Genomic DNA, 19,561 nt, shown 5'->3' with positions numbered 1-19,561 from the left:
TGAGTTGGGGTGCTGCATAAAATCAGAGATTGAAATGAGCACAGATAAAGTTCCTTAAGCCAAATATGGAATAGACAAGAGCTACTCCTTGCTCAACGAAATAGACTCAACACCGCATATTAAACGCCTAAGAATGTACCTGACTAGTAAGTATCTTAAAACCTATGGATTGCTATGTCTCTGAAAGAGAATCAAGCATGTGTACAGGGGCATAAACGCAGCAGTGATAGGATTGGAGAGGTTCGGTGAGCAAATGAAGACCCTTTGAAGTCATATTGCATGGTACCCATTCCACGGGTTTCAACTACCCAGGTTTTAGGTATTCTTCCTTCAGCTAAAACATGCATGTGGAACCCAGAGTATGATCAACCATGTGATCGGGAGACGTGTTCAAATATGTCTCAGTTTTCGTCCCCTGGTACTCGGGTGCAACATTCCAGACGCTTTACTAACACTCTCCCCACTTGGAGAGCCAGCGCCTTTAACCTCCTGTTTGGCCCAGTTTGCAATTTCTGCGGAAGATGAACAGGAATAGCGAGAACCAATGAGAGACTAGCTGGAGGTGTCTGGACAGGCAAATTTAACTCTCATTTCCCACCAGGAAGAGGAAATAACCAAAGGCTCAGCGTGCCGTGCCGGAACCAGATTAGGGCCTGAAGCCATCCTGCGGTTTTGCGGCCAGCTCAAAAGAAAGCGAGTTGAGGAAAGGAGCTCAGGGGCACTGTAATTCACAAACCTGCAGAGTTATAAATGACAGCTATCGTCCAAAAATAGACTGAAGTAAGGCTGCCAAGAGGACTTGAAAGCGGGGCAGAATTGCAGGAAACCGATTTCAGGAGGTAGACTGGAATTGCATTGAAAGCATAGGAAAAGAGGCAGAACGTCCACAATGATGCACTTGGCCAAAAAGGGCGTATGCGTTTTTTCCTGAATATATTCAGGAAAAAACGCATACGCCCTTTTTGGCCAACCAAGCAAGCTTGCAAAGGAAATCTGCACTACAATGAAGTCTCACTTCCCCCCGGTCAAAAGGGCCATCTGAAAAAAGTGTAAAATCCAGAAAGGCAGGACAGGCCATGGAGAACTGGGAGCCTTGTTATGCTGATGGGCGGGATGTAAATTGCCAACAGACACTCCGGAGAAGTGTATGGTGTTTCCTGAAACATCTAAAAAACAAAGCAACACAGCCTAGGGCTCTTCCACTTATGGTCGTATAGCTTACGGAAATTAAAATCAAAAAGACACAGCCACCCCAAAGTTTGGGACGCCTCTGTTTACAAGAACCTCGTTTACAATACAAGTTCAACATCGCAGAATGTGAAAAATGGATAAAGAAGTTGTGGTATTTACTTACAAAGAAATATCACTCAGCAATGAAATCTATGTCATCAGGCCCTTAGCAGCACAATGAGTGGATTCAGGTATGATGATTCTAACTGAAATAAGTCACACAGAAAAAGAAACATCATAAGATATCAGTAATACACGGAATGTAAACTTGGCTACACAGGAACTGAATTACAGAACAGAACAGGGTCTCAAATTTAGAAAACCAACTTTTGCTTGCTTAAGGGGAAAGGTGAGTTGGGGTGCTGCATAAAACCAGAGATCGAAATGAGCACAGATAAAGTTCCTTAAGCCAAATATGGAATAGACAAGAGCTACTCCTTGCTCAACGAAATGGACTCAACACCCCATATTAAACGCCTAAGAATGTACCTGACTAGTAAGTATCTTAAAACCTATGGATTGCTATGTCTCCAAAAGGGAATCAAGCGTGTGTACAGGGGCATAAACGCAGGAGTGATAGGATTGGAGAGGTTCGGTGAGCAAATGAAGACCCTTTGAAGTCATATTGCATGGTACCCATTCCACGGGTCTCAACTCTGCAGGTTTCAGGTATTCTTCCTTCAGCTAAAACATGCATGTGGAACCCAGAGTATGATCAACTGTGTGAACGGGAGACGTGTTCAAATATGTCTCAGTTTTTGTACCCTGGTACTCGGGTGCAACATTCCAGACGCTTTACTAACACTCTCCCGACTTCAGAGTCAATCCCTTAAATCTCCTGTTTGGCCCAGTTTGCAATTTCTGCGGAAGATGAACAGGAATAGCGAGAACCAAAGAGAGACTAGCTGGAGGTGTCCTGACGGGCAAATTTAACACTCACATCCCACCAGGAAGAGGAATTAACCAAAGGCTCAGCGTGCCGTGCCGGAACCAGATTAGGGCCTGAAGCCATCCTGCGGTGTCTGCGGCCAGCTCACAAGAAAGCGAGTTGAAGAAAGGAGCTCAGGGGCACTGTAATTCACAAACCTGCAGAGTTATAAATGACAGCTATCGTCCAAAAATAGACTGAAGTAAGGCTGCCAAGAGGACTTGAAAGCGGGGCAGAATTGCAGGAAACCGATTTCAGGAGGTAGACTGGAATTGCATTGAAAGCATAGGAAAAGAGGCAGAACGTCCACAATGATGCACTTGGCCAAAAAGGGCGTATGCGTTTTTTTCTGAATATATTCAGGAAAAAACGCATACGCCCTTTTTGGCCTACCAAGCAAACTTGCAAAGGAAATCTGCACTACAATGAAGTCTCACTTCCCCCCGGTCAAAAGGGCCATCTGAAAAAAGTGTAAAATCCAGAAAGGCAGGACAGGCCATGGAGAACTGGGAGCCTTGTTATGCTGATGGGCGGGATGTAAATTGCCAACAGACACTCAGGAGAAGTGTATGGTGTTTCCTGAAACATCGAAAAAACAAAGCAACAGAGTCTAGGGCACTTCCACTTATGGTCCTATAGCTTAGGGAAATTAAAATCAAAAAGACACAGCCACCCCAAAATTTGGGACGCCTCTGTTTACAAGAACCTCGTTTACCATACAAGTTCAACATCGCAGAAAGTGAAAAATGGATAAAGAAGTTGTGGTATTTACTTACAAAGCAATATCACTCAGCAATGAAATCTATGTCATCAGGCCCTTAGCAGCACAATGAGTGGATTCAGGTATGATGATTCTAACTGAAATAAGTCACACAGAAAAAGAAACATCATAAGATATCAGTAATACACGGAATGTAAACTTGGCTACACAGGAACTGAATTACAGAACAGAACAGGGTCTCAAATTTAGAAAACCAACTTATGCTTGCTTAAGGGGAAAGGTGAGTTGGGGTGCTGCATAAAACCAGAGATCGAAATGAGCACAGATAAAGTTCCTTAAGCCAAATATGGAATAGACAAGAGCTACTGCTTGCTCAACGAAATGGACTCGACACCGCATATTAAACGCCTAAGAATGTACCTGACTAGTAAGTATCTTAAAACCTATGGATTGCTATGTCTCCGAAAGAGAATGAAGCATGTGTACAGGGGCATAAACACAGCAGTGAAAGGATTGGAGAGGTTCGGTGAGCAAAAGAAGACCCTTTGAAGTCATATTACATGGTACCCATTCCACGGGTTTTAACTACCCAGGTTTAAGGTATTCTTCCTTCAGCTAAAACTTGCATGTGGAACCTAGAGTATGATCAACCATGTGATCGGGAGACGTGTTCAAATATGTCTCAGTTTTCGTACCCTGGTACTCGGGTGCAACATTCCAGACGCTTTACTAACACTCTCCCCACTTGGAGAGTCAGTCCCTTTAACCTCCTGTTTGGCCCAGTTTGCAATTTCTGTGGAAGATGAACAGGAATAGCGAGAACCAATGAGAGACTAGCTGAAGGTGTCTGGATGGGCAAATTTAACTCTCATTTCCCACCAGGAAGAGGAATTAACCAAAGGCTCAGCGTGCCGTGCCAGAACCAGATTAGGGCCTGAAGACATCCTGCGGTGTTGCGGCCAGCTCACAAGAAAGCGAGTTGAAGAAAGGAGCTCAGGGGCACTGTAATTCACAAACCTGCAGAGTTATAAATGACAGCTATCGTCAAAAATAGACTGAAGTAAGGCTGCCAAGAGGACTTGAAAGCGGGGCAGAATTGCAGGAAACCGATTTCAGGAGGTAGACTGGAATTGCATTGAAAGCATAGGAAAAGAGGCAGAACGTCCACAATGATGCACTTGGCCAAAAAGGGCGTATGCGTTTTTTCCTGAATATATTCAGGAAAAAACGCATACGCCCTTTTTGGCCAACCAAGCAAGCTTGCAAAGGAAATCTGCACTACAATGAAGTCTCACTTCCCCCCGGTCAAAAGGGCCATCTGAAAAAAGGGTAAAATCCAGAAAGGCAGGACAGGCCATGGAGAACTGGGAGCCTTGTTATGCTGATGGGCGGGATGTAAATTGCCAACAGACACTCAGGAGAAGTGTATGGTCTTTCCTGAAACATCTAAAAAACAAAGCAAGAGAGCCTAGGGCACTTCCACTTATGGTCCTATAGCTTAGGGAAATTAAAATCAAAAAGACACAGCCACCCCAATGTTTGGAACGGCTCTGTTTACAAGAACCTCGTTTACAGTACAAGCTCAACATCGCAGAAAGTGAAAAATGGATAAAGAAGTTGTGGTATTTACTTACAAAGCAATATCACTCAGCAATGAAATCTGTGTCATCAGGCCCTTAGCAGCACAATGAGTGGATTCAGGTATGATGATTCTAACTGAAATAAGTCACACAGAAAAAGAAACATTATAAGATATCAGTAATACACGGAATGTAAACTTGGCTACACAGGAACTGAATTACAGAACAGAACAGGGTCTCAAATTTAGAAAACAAACTTATGCTTGCTTAAGGGTAAAGGTGAGTTGTGGTGCTGCATAAAACCAGAGATTGAAATGAGCACAGATAAAGTTCCTTAAGCCAAATATGGAATAGACAAGAGCTACTCCTTGCTCAACGAAATGGACTCAACACCGCATATTAAACGCCTAAGAATGTACCTGACTAGTAAGTATCTTAAAACCTATGGATTGCTATGTCTCCGAAAGAGAATCAAGCATGTGTACAGGGGCATAAACGCAGCAGTGATAGGATTGGAGAGGTTCGGTGAGCAAATGAAGACCCTTTGAAGTCATATTGCATGGTACCCATTCCACGGGTTTCAACTACCCAGGTTTAAGGTATTCTTCCTTCAGCTAAAACATGCATGTGGAACCTACAGTATGATCAACCATGTGATCGGGAGACGTGTTCAAATATGTCTCAGTTTTCGTACCCTGGTACTCGGGTGCAACATTCGAGACGCTTTACTAACACTCTCCCGATTTGGAGAGTCAGTCCCTTTAACCTCCTGTTTGGCCCAGTTTGCAATTTCTGCGGAAGATGAACATGAATAGCGAGAACCAATGAGAGACTAGCTGGAGGTGTCTGAACGGGCAAATTTAACTCTCATTTCCCACCACGAAGAGGAATTAACCAAAGGCTCAGCATGCCGTGCCGGAACCAGATTAGGGCCTGAAGCCATCCTACGGTGTTGCGGCCAGGTCACAAGAAAGCGAGTTGAAGAAAGGAGCTCAGGGGCACTGTAATTAACAAACCTGCAGAGTTATAAATGACAGCTATCGTCCAAAAATAGACTGAAGTAAGGCTGCCAAGAGGACTTGAAAGCGGGGCAGAATTGCAGGAAACCGATTTCAGGAGGTAGACTGGAATTGCATTGAAAGCACAGGAAAAGAGGCAGAACGTCCACAATGATGCACTTGGCCAAAAAGGGCGTATGCGTTTTTTCCTGAATATATTCAGGAAAAAACGCATACGCCCTTTTTGGCCAACCAAGCAAGCTTGCAAAGGAAATCTGCACTACAATGAAGTCTCACTTCCCCCCGGTAAAAAGGGCCATCTGAAAAAAGTGTAAAATCCAGAAAGGCAGGACAGGCCATGGAGAACTGGGAGCCTTGTTATGCTGATGGGCGGGATGTAAATTACCAACAGACACTCAGGAGAAGTGTATGGTGTTTCCTGAAACATCTAAAAAACAAAGCAAGAGAGCCTAGAGCACTTCCACTTATGGTCCTATAGCTTAGGGAAATTAAAATAAAAAAGACACAGCCACCCCAAAGTTTGGGACGCCTCTGTTTACAAGAACCTCGTTTACCGTACAAGTTCAATATCACAGAAAGTGAAAAATGCATAAAGAACTTGTGGTACTTACGTAAAATGCAGTATCACTCAGCAATGAAATCTATGTCATCAGGCCCATAGCAGCATAATGAGTAGATTCAGGTACGATGATTCTAACTGAAATAAGTCACACAGAAAAAGAAACATCATAAGATATCACTAATACACGGAATGTAAACTTGGCTACACAGGAACTGAATTACAGAACAGAACAGGTTCTCAAATTTAGAAAACCAACTTATGCTTGCTTAAGGGGAAAGGTGAGTTGGGGTGCTGCATAAAACCAGAGATTGAAATGAGCACAGATAAAGTTCCTTAAGCCAAATATGGAATAGACAAGAGCTACTCCTTGCTCAACGAAATGGACTCAACACCGCATATTAAACGCCTAAGAATGTACCTGACTAGTAAGTATCTTAAAACCTATGGATTGCTATGTCTCTGAAAGAGAATCAAGCATGTGTACAGGGGCATAAACGCAGCAGTGATAGGATTGGAGATATTCGGTGAGCAAATGAAGACCCTTTGAAGTCATATTGCATGGTACCCATTCCACGGGTTTCAACTACCCAGGTTTTAGGTATTCTTCCTTCAGCTAAAACATGCATGTGGAACCCAGAGTATGATCAACCATGTGATCGGGAGACGTGTTCAAATATGTCTCAGTTTTCGTACCCTGGTACTCGGGTGCAACATTCCAGACGCTTTACTAACACTCTCCCGACTTGGAGAGTCAGTCCCTTTAACCTCCTGTTTGGCCCAGTTTGCAATTTCTGTGGAAGATGAACAGGAATAGCGAGAACCAATGAGAGACTAGCTGGAGGTGTCTGGATGGGCAAATTTAACTCTCATTTCCCACCAGGAAGAGGAATTAACCAAAGGCTCAGCGTGCCGTGCCGGAACCAGATTAGGGCCTGAAGCCATCCTGCGGTGTTGCGGCCAGCTCAAAAGAAAGCGAGTTGAAGAAAGGAGCTCAGGGGCACTGTAATTCACAAACCTGCAGAGTTATAAATGACAGCTATCGTCCAAAAATAGACTGAAGTAAGGCTGCCAAGAGGACTTGAAAGCGGGGCAGAATTGCAGGAAACCGATTTCAGGAGGTAGACTGGAATTGCATTGAAAGCATAGGAAAAGAGGCAGAACGTCCACAATGATGCACTTGGCCAAAAAGGGCGTATGCGTTTTTTCCTGAATATATTCAGGAAAAAACGCATACGCCCTTTTTGGCCAACCAAGCAAGCTTGCAAAGGAAATCTGCACTACAATGAAGTCTCACTTCCCCCCAGTCAAAAGGGCCATCTGAAAAAAGTGTAAAATCCAGAAAGGCAGGACAGGCCATGGAGAACTGGGAGCCTTGTTATGCTGATGGGCGGGATGTAAATTGCCAACAACCACTCGGGAGAAGTGTATGGTGTTTCCTGAAACATCTAAAAAACAAAGCAACAGAGCCTAGGGCACTTCCACTTATGGTCCTATAGCTTAGGGAAATTAAAATCAAAAAGACACAGCCACCCCAAAGTTTGGGACGCCTCCGTTTACAAGAACCTCGTTTACCGTACAACTTCAATATCACAGAAAGTGAAAAATGGATAAAGAATTTGTGGTACTTACGTACAATGCAGTATCACTCAGCAATGAAATCTATGTCATCAGGCCCGTAGCAGCATAATGAGTGGATTCAGGTACGATGATTCTAACTGAAATAAGTCACACAGAAAAAGAAACATCATAAGATATCAGTAATACACGGAATGTAAACTTGGCTACACAGGAACTGCATTCCAAAACAGAACAGGGTCTCAAATTTAGAAAACCAACTTATGCTTGCTTAAGGGGAAAGGTGAGTTGGGGTGCTGCATAAAACCAGAGATTGAAATGAGCACAGATAAAGTTCCTTAAGCCAAATATAGAATAGAAAAGAGCTACTCCTTGCTCAACGAAATGGACTCAACACCCCATATTAAACGCCTAAGAATGTACCTGACTAGTAAGTATCTTAAAACCTATGGATTGCTATGTCTCCAAAAGAGAATCAAGCGTGTGTACAGGGGCATAAACGCAGCAGTGATAGGATTGGAGAGGTTCGGTGAGCAAATGAAGACCCTTTGAAGTCATATTGCATGGTACCCATTCCACGGGTCTCAACTCTCCAGGTTTAAGGTATTCTTCCTTCAGCTAAAACATGCATGTGGAACCCAGAGTATGATCAACCATGTGAACGGGAGACGTGTTCAAATATGTCTCAGTTTTCCTCCACTGGTACTCCGGTGCAACATTCCAGACGCTTTACTAACACTCTCCCGACTTGGAGAGTCAGTCCCTTTAACCTCCTGTTTGGCCCAGTTTGCAATTTCTGCGGAAGATGAACATAATAGCGAGAACCAATGAGAGACTAGCTGGAGGTGTCTGAACGGGCAAATTTAACTCTCATTTCTCACCAGGAAGAGGAATTAACCAAAGGCTCAGCATGCCGGGCCAGAACCAGATTAGGGCCTGAAGCCATCCTGCGGTGTTGCGTCCATGTCACAAGAAAGCGAGTTGAAGAAAGGAGCTCAGGGGCACTGTAATTCACAAACCTGCAGAGTTATAAATGACAGCTATCGTCCAAAAATAGACTGAAGTAAGGCTGCCAAGAGGACTTGAAAGCGGGGCAGAATTGCAGGAATCCGATTTCAGGAGGCAGACTGGAATTGCATTGAAAGCATAGGAAAAGAGGCAGAACGTCCACAATGATGCACTTGGCCAAAAAGGGCGTATGCGTTTTTTCCTGAATATATTCAGGAAAAAACGCATACGCCCTTTTTGGCCAACCAAGCAAGCTTGCAAAGGAAATCTGCATTACAATGAAGTCTCACTTCCCCCCGGTCAAAAGGGCCATCTGAAAAAAGTGTAAAATCCAGAAAGGCAACAGGACATTGAGAACTGGGAGCCTTGTTATGCTGATGGGCGGCATGTAAACTGCCGACAGACACTCGGGAGAAGTGTATGGTGTTTCCTGAAACATCTAAAAAACAAAGCAACAGAGCCTAGGGCACTTCCACTTATGGTCCTATAGCTTAGGGAAATTAAAATCAAAAAGACACAGCCACCGCAAAGTTTGGAACGGCTCTGTTTACAAGAACCTCGTTTACAGTACAAGTTCAACATCGCAGAAAGTGAAAAATGGATAAAGAAGTTGTGGTATTTACTTACAAAGCAATATCACTCAGCAATGAAATCTGTGTCATCAGGCCCTTAGCAGCACAATGAGTGGATTCAGGTATGATGATTCTAACTGAAGTAAGTCACACAGAAAAAGAAACATCATAAGATATCAGTAATACATGGAATGTAAACTTGGCTACACAGGAACTTAATTACAGAACAGAACAGGGACTCAAATTTAGAAAAACAACTTATGCTTGCTTAAGGGTAAAGGTGAGTTGGGGTGCTGCATAAAACCAGAGATTGAAATGAGCACAGATAAAGTTCCTTAAGTCAAATATGGAATAGACAAGAGCTACTCCTTGCTCAACGAAATGGACTCAACACCGCATATTAAACGCCTAAGAATGTACCTGACTAGTAAGTATCTTAAAACCTATGGATTGCTATGTCTCCGAAAGAGAATCAAGCATGTGTACAGGGGCATAAACGCAGCAGTGATAGGATTGGAGAGGTTCGGTGAGCAAATGAAGACCCTTTGAAGTCATATTGCATGGTACCCATTACACGGGTCTTAACTCTCCAGGTTTAAGGTATTCTTCCTTCAGCTAAAACATGCATGTGGAACACAAGTATGATCAACCATGTGAACGGGAGACGTGTTCAAATATGTCTCAGTTTTCCTCCCCTGGTACTCGGGTGCAACATTCCAGACGCTTTACTAACACTCTCCCCACTTGGAGAGTCAGCGCCTTTAACCTCCTGTTTGGCCCAGTTTGCAATTTCTGCGGAAGATGAACAGGAATAGCGAGAACCAATGAGACACTAGCTGGAGGTGTCTGGACGGGCAAATTTAACTCTCATTTCCCACCAGGAAGAGGAAATAACCAAAGGCTCAGCGTGCCGTACCGGAACCAGATTAGGGCCTGAAGCCATCCTGCGGTGTTGCGGCCAGGTCACAAGAAAGCGAGTTGAAGAAAGGAGCTCAGGGGCACTGTAATTCACAATCCTGCAGAGTTATAAATGACAGCTATCGTCCAAAAATAGACTGAAGTAAGGCTGCCAAGAGGACTTGAAAGCGGGGCAGAATTGCAGGAAACCGATTTCAGGAGGTAGACTGGAATTGCATTGAAAGCATAGGAAAAGAGGCAGAACGTCCACAATGATGCACTTGGCCAAAAAGGGCGTATGCATTTTTTCCTGAATATATTCAGGAAAAAACACATACGCCCTTTTTGGCCAACCAAGCAAACTTGCAAAGGAAATCTGCACTACAATGAAGTCTCACTTCCCCCCGGTCAAAAGGGCCATCTGAAAAAAGTGTAAAATCCAGAAAGGCAGGACAGGCCATGGAGAACTGGGAGCCTTGTTATGCTGATGGGCGGGATGTAAATTGCCAACAGACACTCGGGAGAAGTGTATTGTGTTTCCTGAAACATCTAAAAAACAAAGCAACAGAGCCTAGGGCACTTCCACTTATGGTCCTATAGCTTAGGGAAATTAAAATCAAAAACACACAGCCACCCCAAAGTTTGGGACGCCTCTGTTTACAAGAACCTCGTTTACCGTACAAGTTCAATATCACAGAAAGTGAAAAATGCATAAAGAACTTGTGGTACTTACGTACAATGCAGTATCACTCAGCAATGAAATCTATGTCATCAGGCCCGTAGCAGCATAATGAGTAGATTCAGGTACGATGATTCTAACTGAAATAAGTCACACAGAAAAAGAAACATCATAAGATATCACTCATACACGGAATGTAAACTTGGCTACACAGGAACTGCATTCCAAAACAGAACAGGGTCTCAAATTTAGAAAACCAACTTATGCTTGCTTAAGGGGAAAGGTGAGTTGGGGTGCTGCATAAAACCAGAGATTGAAATGAGCACAGATAAAGTTCCTTAAGCCAAATATGGAATAGACAAGAGCTACTCCTTGCTCAACGAAATGGACTAAATACCGCATATTAAACGCCTAAGAATGTACCTGACTAGTAAGTATCTTAAAACCTATGGATTGCTATGTCTCCGAAAGAGAATCAAGCATGTGTACAGGGGCATAAACGCAGCAGTGATAGGATTGGAGAGGTTCGGTGAGCAAATGAAGACCCTTTGAAGTCATATTGCATGGTACCCATTCCACGGGTTTCAACTACCCAGGTTTTAGGTATTCTTCCTTCAGCTAAAACATGCATGTGGAACCCAAGTATGATCAACCATGTGAACGGGAGACGTGTTCAAATATGTCTCAGTTTTCCTCCCCTGGTACTCGGGTGCAACATTCCAGACGCTTTACTAACACTCTCCCCACTTGGAGAGTCAGCGCCTTTAACCTCCTGTTTGGCCCAGTTTGCAATTTCTGCGGAAGATGAACAGGAATAGCGAGAACCAATGAGAGACTAGCTGGAGGTGTCTGGACGGGCAAATTTAACTCTCATTTCCCACCAGGAAGAGGAATAAACCAAAGGCTCAGCGTGCCGTGCCGGATCCAGATTAGGGCCTGAAGCCATCCTGCGGTGTTGCGGCCAGGTCACAAGAAAGCGAGTTGAAGAAAGGAGCTCAGGGGCACTGTAATTCACAAACCTGCAGAGTTATAAATGACAGCTATCGTCCAAAAATAGACTGAAGTAAGGCTGCCAAGAGGACTTGAAAGCGGGGCAGAATTGCAGGAAACCGATTTCAGGAGGTAGACTGGAATTGCATTGAAAGCATAGGAAAAGAGGCAGAACGTCCACAATGATGCACTTGGCCAAAAAGGGCGTATGCGTTTTTTCCTGAATATATTCAGGAAAAAACGCATACACCCTTTTTGGCCAACCAAGCAAGCTTGCAAAGGAAATCTGCACTACAATGAAGTCTCACTTCCCCCCGGTCAAAAGGGCCATCTGAAAAAAGGGTAAAATCCAGAAAGGCAGGACAGGCCATGGAGAACTGGGAGCCTTGTTATGCTGAAGGGCGGGATGTAAATTGCCAACAACCACTCGGGAGAACTGTATGGTGTTTCCTGAAACATCTAAAAAACAAAGGAACAGAACCTAGGGCACTTCCACTTATGGTCCTATAGCTTAGGGAAATTAAAATCAAAAAGACACAGCCACCCCAAAGTTTGGAACGGCTCTGTTTACAAGAACCTCGTTTACAGTACAAGTTCAACATCGCAGAAAGTGAAAAATGGATAAAGAACTTGTGGTATTTACTTACAAAGCAATATCACTCAGCAATGAAATCTGTGTCATCAGGCCCTTAGCAGCACAATGAGTGGATTCAGGTATGATGATTCTAACTGAAATAAGTCACACAGAAAAAGAAACATCATAAGATATCAGTAATACACGGAATGTAAACTTGGCTACACAGGAACTGAATTACAGAACAGATCAGGGTCTCAAATTTAGAAAACCAACTTATGCTTGCTTAAGGGTAAAGGTGAGTTGGGGTGCTGCATAAAACCAGAGATTGAAATGAGCACAGATAAAGTTCCTTAAGTCAAATATGGAATAGACAAGAGCTACTCCTTGCTCAACGAAATGGACTCAACACCGCATATTAAACGCCTAAGAATGTACCTGACTAGTAAGTATCGTAAAACTTATGGATTGCTATGTCTCCAAGAGAGAATCAAGCATGTGTACAGGGGCATAAACGTAGCAGTGATAGGATTGGAGAGGTTCGGTGAGCAAATGAAGACCCTTTGAAGTCATATTGCATGGTACCCATTACACGGGTCTCAACGCTCCAGGTTTAAGGTATTCTTCATTCAGCTAAAACATGCATGTGGAACCCAAGTATGATCAACCATGTGAACGGGAGACGTGTTCAAATATGTCTCAGTTTTCCTCCCCTGGTACTCGGGTGCAACATTCCAGACGCTTTACTAACACTCTCCCCACTTGGAGAGTCATCGACTTTAACCTCCTCTTTGGCCCAGTTTGCAATTTCTGCGGAAGATGAACAGGAATAGCGAGAACCAATGGAGACTAGCTGGAGGTGTCTGGACGGGCAAATTTAACTCTCATTTCCTACCAGGAAGAGGAATTAACCAAAGGCTCAGCGTGCCATGCCAGAACCAGATTAGGGCCTGAAGCCATCCTGCGGTGTTGCGGCCAGGTCACAAGAAAGCGAGTTGAAGAAAGGAGCTCAGGGGCACTGTAATTCACAAACCTGCAGAGTTATAAATGACAGCTATCGTCCAAAAATAGACTGAAGTAAGGCTGCCAAGAGGACTTGAAAGCGGGGCAGAAATGCAGGAAACCGATTTCAGGAGGTAGACTGGAATTGCATTGAAAGCATAGGAAAAGAGGCAGAACGTCCACAATGATGCACTTGGCCAAAAAGGGCGTATGTGTTTTTTCCTGAATATATTCAGGAAAAAACGCATACGCCCTTTTTGGCCAACCAAGCAAGCTTGCAAAGGAAATCTGCACTACAATGAAGTCTCACTTCCCCCCGGTCAAAAGGGCCATCTGAAAAAAGTGTAAAATCCAGAAAGGCAGGACAGGCCATGGAGAACTGGGAGCCTTGTTATGCTGATGGGCGGGATGTAAATTGCCAACAGACACTCAGGAGAAGTGTATGGTGTTTCCTGAAACATCTAAAAAACAAAGCAACAGAGCCTAGGGCACTTCCACTTATGGTCCTATAGCTTAGGGAAATTAAAATCAAAAAGACACAGCCACCCCAAAGTTTGGAACGGCTCTGTTTACAAGAACCTCGTTTACAGTACAAGTTCAACATCGCAGAAAGTGAACAATGGATAAAGAAGTTGTGGTATTTAGTTACAAAGCAATATCACTCAGCAATGAAATCTATGTCATCAGGCCCTTAGCAGCACAATGAGTGGATTCAGGTATGATGATTCTAACTGAAATAAGTCACACAGAAAAAGAAACATCATAAGATATCAGTAATACACGGAATGTAAACTTGGCTACACAGGAACTGAATTACAGAACAGAACAGGGTCTCAAATTTAGAAAACCAACTTATGCTTGCTTAAGGGTAAAGGTGAGTTGGGGTGCTGCATAAAACCAGAGATTGAAATGAGCACAGATAAAGTTCCTTAAGTCAAATATGGAATAGACAAGAGCTACTCCTTGCTCAACGAAATGGACTCAACACCGCATATTAAACGCCTAAGAATGTACCTGACTAGTAAGTATCGTAAAACTTATGGATTGCTATGTCTCCAAGAGAGAATCAAGCATGTGTACAGGGGCATAAACGTAGCAGTGATAGGATTGGAGAGGTTCGGTGAGCAAATGAAGACCCTTTGAAGTCATATTGCATGGTACCCATTACACGGGTTTCAACTACCCAGGTTTAAGGTATTCTTCATTCAGCTAAAACATGCATGTGGAACCCAAGTATGATCAACCATGTGAACGGGAGACGTGTTCAAATATGTCTCAGTTTTCCTCCCCTGGTACTCGGGTGCAACATTCCAGACGCTTTACTAACACTCTCCCCACTTGGAGAGTCATCGACTTTAACCTCCTCTTTGGCCCAGTTTGCAATTTCTGCGGAAGATGAACAGGAATAGCGAGAACCAATGGAGACTAGCTGGAGGTGTCTGGACGGGCAAATTTAACTCTCATTTCCTACCAGGAAGAGGAATTAACCAAAGGCTCAGCGTGCCATGCCAGAACCAGATTAGGGCCTGAAGCCATCCTGCGGTGTTGCGGCCAGGTCACAAGAAAGCGAGTTGAAGAAAGGAGCTCAGGGGCACTGTAATTCACAAACCTGCAGAGTTATAAATGACAGCTATCGTCCAAAAATAGACTGAAGTAAGGCTGCCAAGAGGACTTGAAAGCGGGGCAGAAATGCAGGAAACCGATTTCAGGAGGTAGACTGGAATTGCATTGAAAGCATAGGAAAAGAGGCAGAACGTCCACAATGATGCACTTGGCCAAAAAGGGCGTATGCGTTTTTTCCTGAATATATTCAGGAAAAAACGCATACGCCCTTTTTGGCCAACCAAGCAAGCTTGCAAAGGAAATCTGCACTACAATGAAGTCTCACTTCCCCCCGGTCAAAAGGGCCATCTGAAAAAAGTGTAAAATCCAGAAAGGCAGGACAGGCCATGGAGAACTGGGAGCCTTGTTATGCTGATGGGCGGGATGTAAATTGCCAACAGACACTCAGGAGAAGTGTATGGTGTTTCCTGAAACATCTAAAAAACAAAGCAACAGAGCGTAGGGCACTTCCACTTATGGTCCTATAGCTTAGGGAAATTAAAATCAAAAAGACACAGCCACCCCAAAGTTTGGAACGGCTCTGTTTACAAGAACCTCGTTTACAGTACAAGTTCAACATCGCAGAAAGTGAACAATGGATAAAGAAGTTGTGGTATTTAGTTACAAAGCAATATCACTCAGCAATGAAATCTATGTCATCAGGCCCTTAACAGCACAATGAGTGGATTCAGGTATGATGATTCTAACTGAAATAAGTCACACAGAAAAAGAAACATCATAAGATATCAGTAATACACGGAATGTAAACTTGGCTACACAGGAACTGAATTACAGAACAGAACAGGGTCTCAAATTTAGAAAACCAACTTATGCTTGCTTAAGGGTAAAGGTGAGTTGGGGTGCTGCATAAAACCAGAGATTGAAATGAGCACAGATAAAGTTCCTTACGCCAAATATGGAATAGACAAGAGCTACTCCTTGCTCAACGAAATGGACTCAACACTGCATATTAAACGCCTAAGAATGTACCTGACTAGTAAGTATCTTAAAACCTATAGATTGCTATGTCTCCGAAAGAGAATCAAGCATGTGTACAGGGGCAAAAACGCAACAGTGATAGGATTGGAGAGGTTCGGTGAGCAAATGAAGACCCTTTGAAGTCATATTGCATGGTACCCATTCCACGGGTTTCAACTACCCAGGTTTTAGGTATTCTTCCTTCAGCTAAAACATGCATGTGGAACCCAGAGTATGATCAACCATGTGATCGGGAGACGTGTTCAAATATGTCTCAGTTTTCCTCCCCTGGTACTCGGGTGCAACATTCCAGACGCTTTACTAACACTCTCCCCACTTGGAGAGTCAGCGCCTTTAACCTCCTGTTTGGCCCAGTTTGCAATTTCTGCCGAAGTTGAACAGGAATAGCGAGAACCAATGAGAGGCTAGCTGGAGGTGTCTTGACGGGCAAATTTAACTCTCATTTTCCACCAGGAAGAGGAAATAACCAAAGGCTCAGCGTGCCGTACCGGAACCAATTTAGGGCCTGAAGCCATCCTGCGGTGTTGCGGCCAGCTCAAAAGAAAGCGAGTTGAAGAAAGGAGCTCAGGGGCACTGTAATTCACAAACCTGCAGAGTTATAAATGACAGCTATCGTCCAAAAATAGACTGAAGTAAGGCTGCCAAGAGGACTTGAAAGCGGGGCAGAATTGCAGGAAACCGATTTCAGGAGGTAGACTGGAATTGCATTGAAAGCATAGGAAAAGAGGCAGAACGTCCACAATGATGCACTTGGCCAAAAAGGGCGTATGCGTTTTTTCCTGAATATATTCAGGAAAAAACGCATACGCCCTTTTTGGCCAACCAAGCAAGCTTGCAAAGGAAATCTGCACTACAATGAAGTCTCACTTCCCCCCGGTCAAAAGGGCCATCTGAAAAAAGGGTAAAATCCAGAAAGGCAGGACAGGCCATGGAGAACTGGGAGCCTTGTTATGCTGATGGGCGGGATGTAAATTGCCAACAACCACTCGGGAGAAGTGTATGGTGTTTCCTGAAACATCTAAAAAACAAAGCAACAGAACCTAGGGCACTTCCACTTATGGTCCTATAGCTTAGGGAAATTAAAATCAAAAAGACACAGCCACCCCAAAGTTTGGAACGGCTCTGTTTACAAGAAACTCATTTATAGTACAAGTTCAACATCGCAGAAAGTGAAAAATGGATAAAGAAGTTGTGGTATTTACTTACAAAGCAACATCACTCAGCAATGAAATCTGTGTCACAAGGCCCTTAGCAGCACAATGAGTGGATTCAGGTATGATGATTCTAACTGAAATAAGTCACACAGAAAAAGAAACATCATAAGATATCAGTAATACACGGAATGTAAACTTGGCTACACAGGAACTGAATTACAGAACAGAACAGGGTCTCAAATTTAGAAAACCAACTTATGCTTGCTTAAGGGGAAAGGTGAGTTGGGGTGCTGCATAAAATCAGAGATTGAAATGAGCACAGATAAAGTTCCTTAAGCCAAATATGGAATAGACAAGAGCTACTCCTTGCTCAACGAAATGGACTCAACACCGCATATTAAACGCCTAAGAATGTACCTGACTAGTAAGTATCTTAAAACCTATGGATTGCTATGTCTCTGAAAGAGAATCAAGCATGTGTACAGGGGCATAAACGCAGCAGTGATAGGATTGGAGAGGTTCGGTGAGCAAATGAAGACCCTTTGAAGTCATATTGCATGGTACCCATTACACGGGTCTCAGCTCTCCAGGTTTAAGTTATTCTTCCTTCAGCTACAACATGCATGTGGAACCCAGAGTATGATCAACCGTGTGAACGGGAGACGTGTTCAAATATGTCTCAGTTTTCCTCCCCTGGTACTCGGGTGCAACATTCCAGATGCTTTACTAACACTCTCCTGACTTGGAGAGTCAGTCCCTTTAACCTCCTGTTTGGCCCAGTTTGCAATTTCTGTGGAAGATGAACAGGAATAGCGAGAACCAATGAGAGGCTAGCTGGAGGTGTCTGGATGGGCAAATTTAACTCTCATTTCCCACCAGGAAGAGGAATTAACCAAAGGCTCAGCGTGCCGTGCCAGAACCAGATTAGGGCCTGAAGCCATCCTGCGGTGTTGCGGCCAGGTCACAAGAAAGCGAATTGAAGAAAGGAGCTCAGGGGCACTGTAATTCACAAACCTGCAGAGTTATAAATGACAGCTATCGTCCAAAAATAGACTGAAGTAAGGCTGCCAAGAGGACTTGAAAGCGGGGCAGAATTGCAGGAAACCGATTTCAGGAGGTAGACTGGAATTGTATTGAAAGCATAGGAAAAGAGGCAGAACGTCCACAATGATGCACTTGGCCAAAAAGGGCGTATGCGTTTTTTCCTGAATATATTCAGGAAAAAACGCATACGCCCTTTTTGGCCAACCAAGCAAGCTTGCAAAGGAAATCTGCACTACAATGAAGTCTCACTTCCCCCCGGTCAAAAGGGCCATCTGAAAAATGTGTAAAATCCAGAAAGGCAGGACAGGCCATGGAGAACTGGGAGCCTTGTTATGCTGATGGGCGGGATGTAAATTGCCAACAGACACTCGGGAGAAGTGTATGGTGTTTCCTGAAACATCTAAAAAACAAAGCAACAGAGCCTAGGGCACTTCCACTTATGGTCCTATAGCTTAGGGAAATTAAAATCAAAAAGACACAGCCACCCCAAAGTTTGGGACGCCTCTGTTTACAAGAACCTTGTTTACAGTACAATTTCAACATCGCAGAAAGTGAAAAATGGATAAAGAAGTTGTGGTATTTACTTACAAAGCAATATCACTCAGCAATGAAATCTATGTCATCAGGCCCTTAGCAGCACAATGAGTGGATTCAGGTATGATGATTCTAACTGAAATAAGTCACACAGAAAAAGAAACATCATAAGATATCAGTAATATATGGAATGTAAACTTGGCTACACAGGAACTGAATTACAGAACAGAACAGGATCTCAAATTTAGAAAACCAACTTATGCTTGCTTAAGGGGAAAGCTGAGTTGTGGTGCTGCATAAAACCAGAGATTGAAATGAGCACAGAAAAAGTTCCTTAAGCCAAATATGGAATAGACAAGAGCTACTCCTTGCTCAACGAAATGGACTCAACACCGCATATTAAACGCCTAAGAATGTACCTGACTAGTAAGTATCTTAAAACCTATAGATTGCTATGTCTCCGAAAGAGAATCAAGCATGTGTACAGGGGCAAAAACGCAGCAGTGATAGGATTGGAGAGGTTCGGTGAGCAAATGAAGACCCTTTGAAGTCATATTGCATGGTACCCATTCCACGGGTTTCAACTACCCAGGTTTTAGGTATTCTTCCTTCAGCTAAAACATGCATGTGGAACCCAGAGTATGATCAACCATGTGATCGGGAGACGTGTTCAAATATGTCTCAGTTTTCGTCCCCTGGTACTCGGGTGCAACATTCCAGACGCTTTACTAACACTCTCCCCACTTGGAGAGTCAGCGCCTTTAACCTCCTGTTTGGCCCAGTTTGCAATTTCTGCGGAAGATGAACAGGAATAGCGAGAACCAATGAGAGACTAGCTGGAGGTGTCTGGACAGGCAAATTTAACTCTCATTTCCCACCAGGAAGAGGAAA

At 43.7% G+C, this 19,561-nt stretch overlaps 1 long non-coding RNA gene across 3 annotated transcripts in view; it reads right to left on the bottom strand.

Moving 5' to 3' along the window:
* LOC307181403 overlaps positions 1–19,561 on the bottom strand; it is a 165,385-nt gene that overhangs the window by 130,797 nt on the left and 15,027 nt on the right. For 2 of the 3 annotated variants that reach the window (XR_013826681.1, XR_013826682.1), the window contains exon 3: positions 17,141–17,226. The exons of the other annotated variant lie outside the window; for it this stretch is intronic. This is a non-coding gene — a long non-coding RNA (uncharacterized lncRNA). The remainder of the gene's footprint in view (positions 1–17,140; positions 17,227–19,561) is intronic. 3 annotated transcript variants of the gene reach the window in all.

The sequence above is a fragment of the Stenella coeruleoalba genome, assembly GCF_951394435.1.
Source record: "Stenella coeruleoalba genome assembly, contig: scaffold_65, whole genome shotgun sequence".
Classification (NCBI taxonomy): domain Eukaryota; kingdom Metazoa; phylum Chordata; class Mammalia; order Artiodactyla; family Delphinidae; genus Stenella; species Stenella coeruleoalba.
This window is presented reverse-complemented; position numbering and strand designations above follow the sequence as displayed.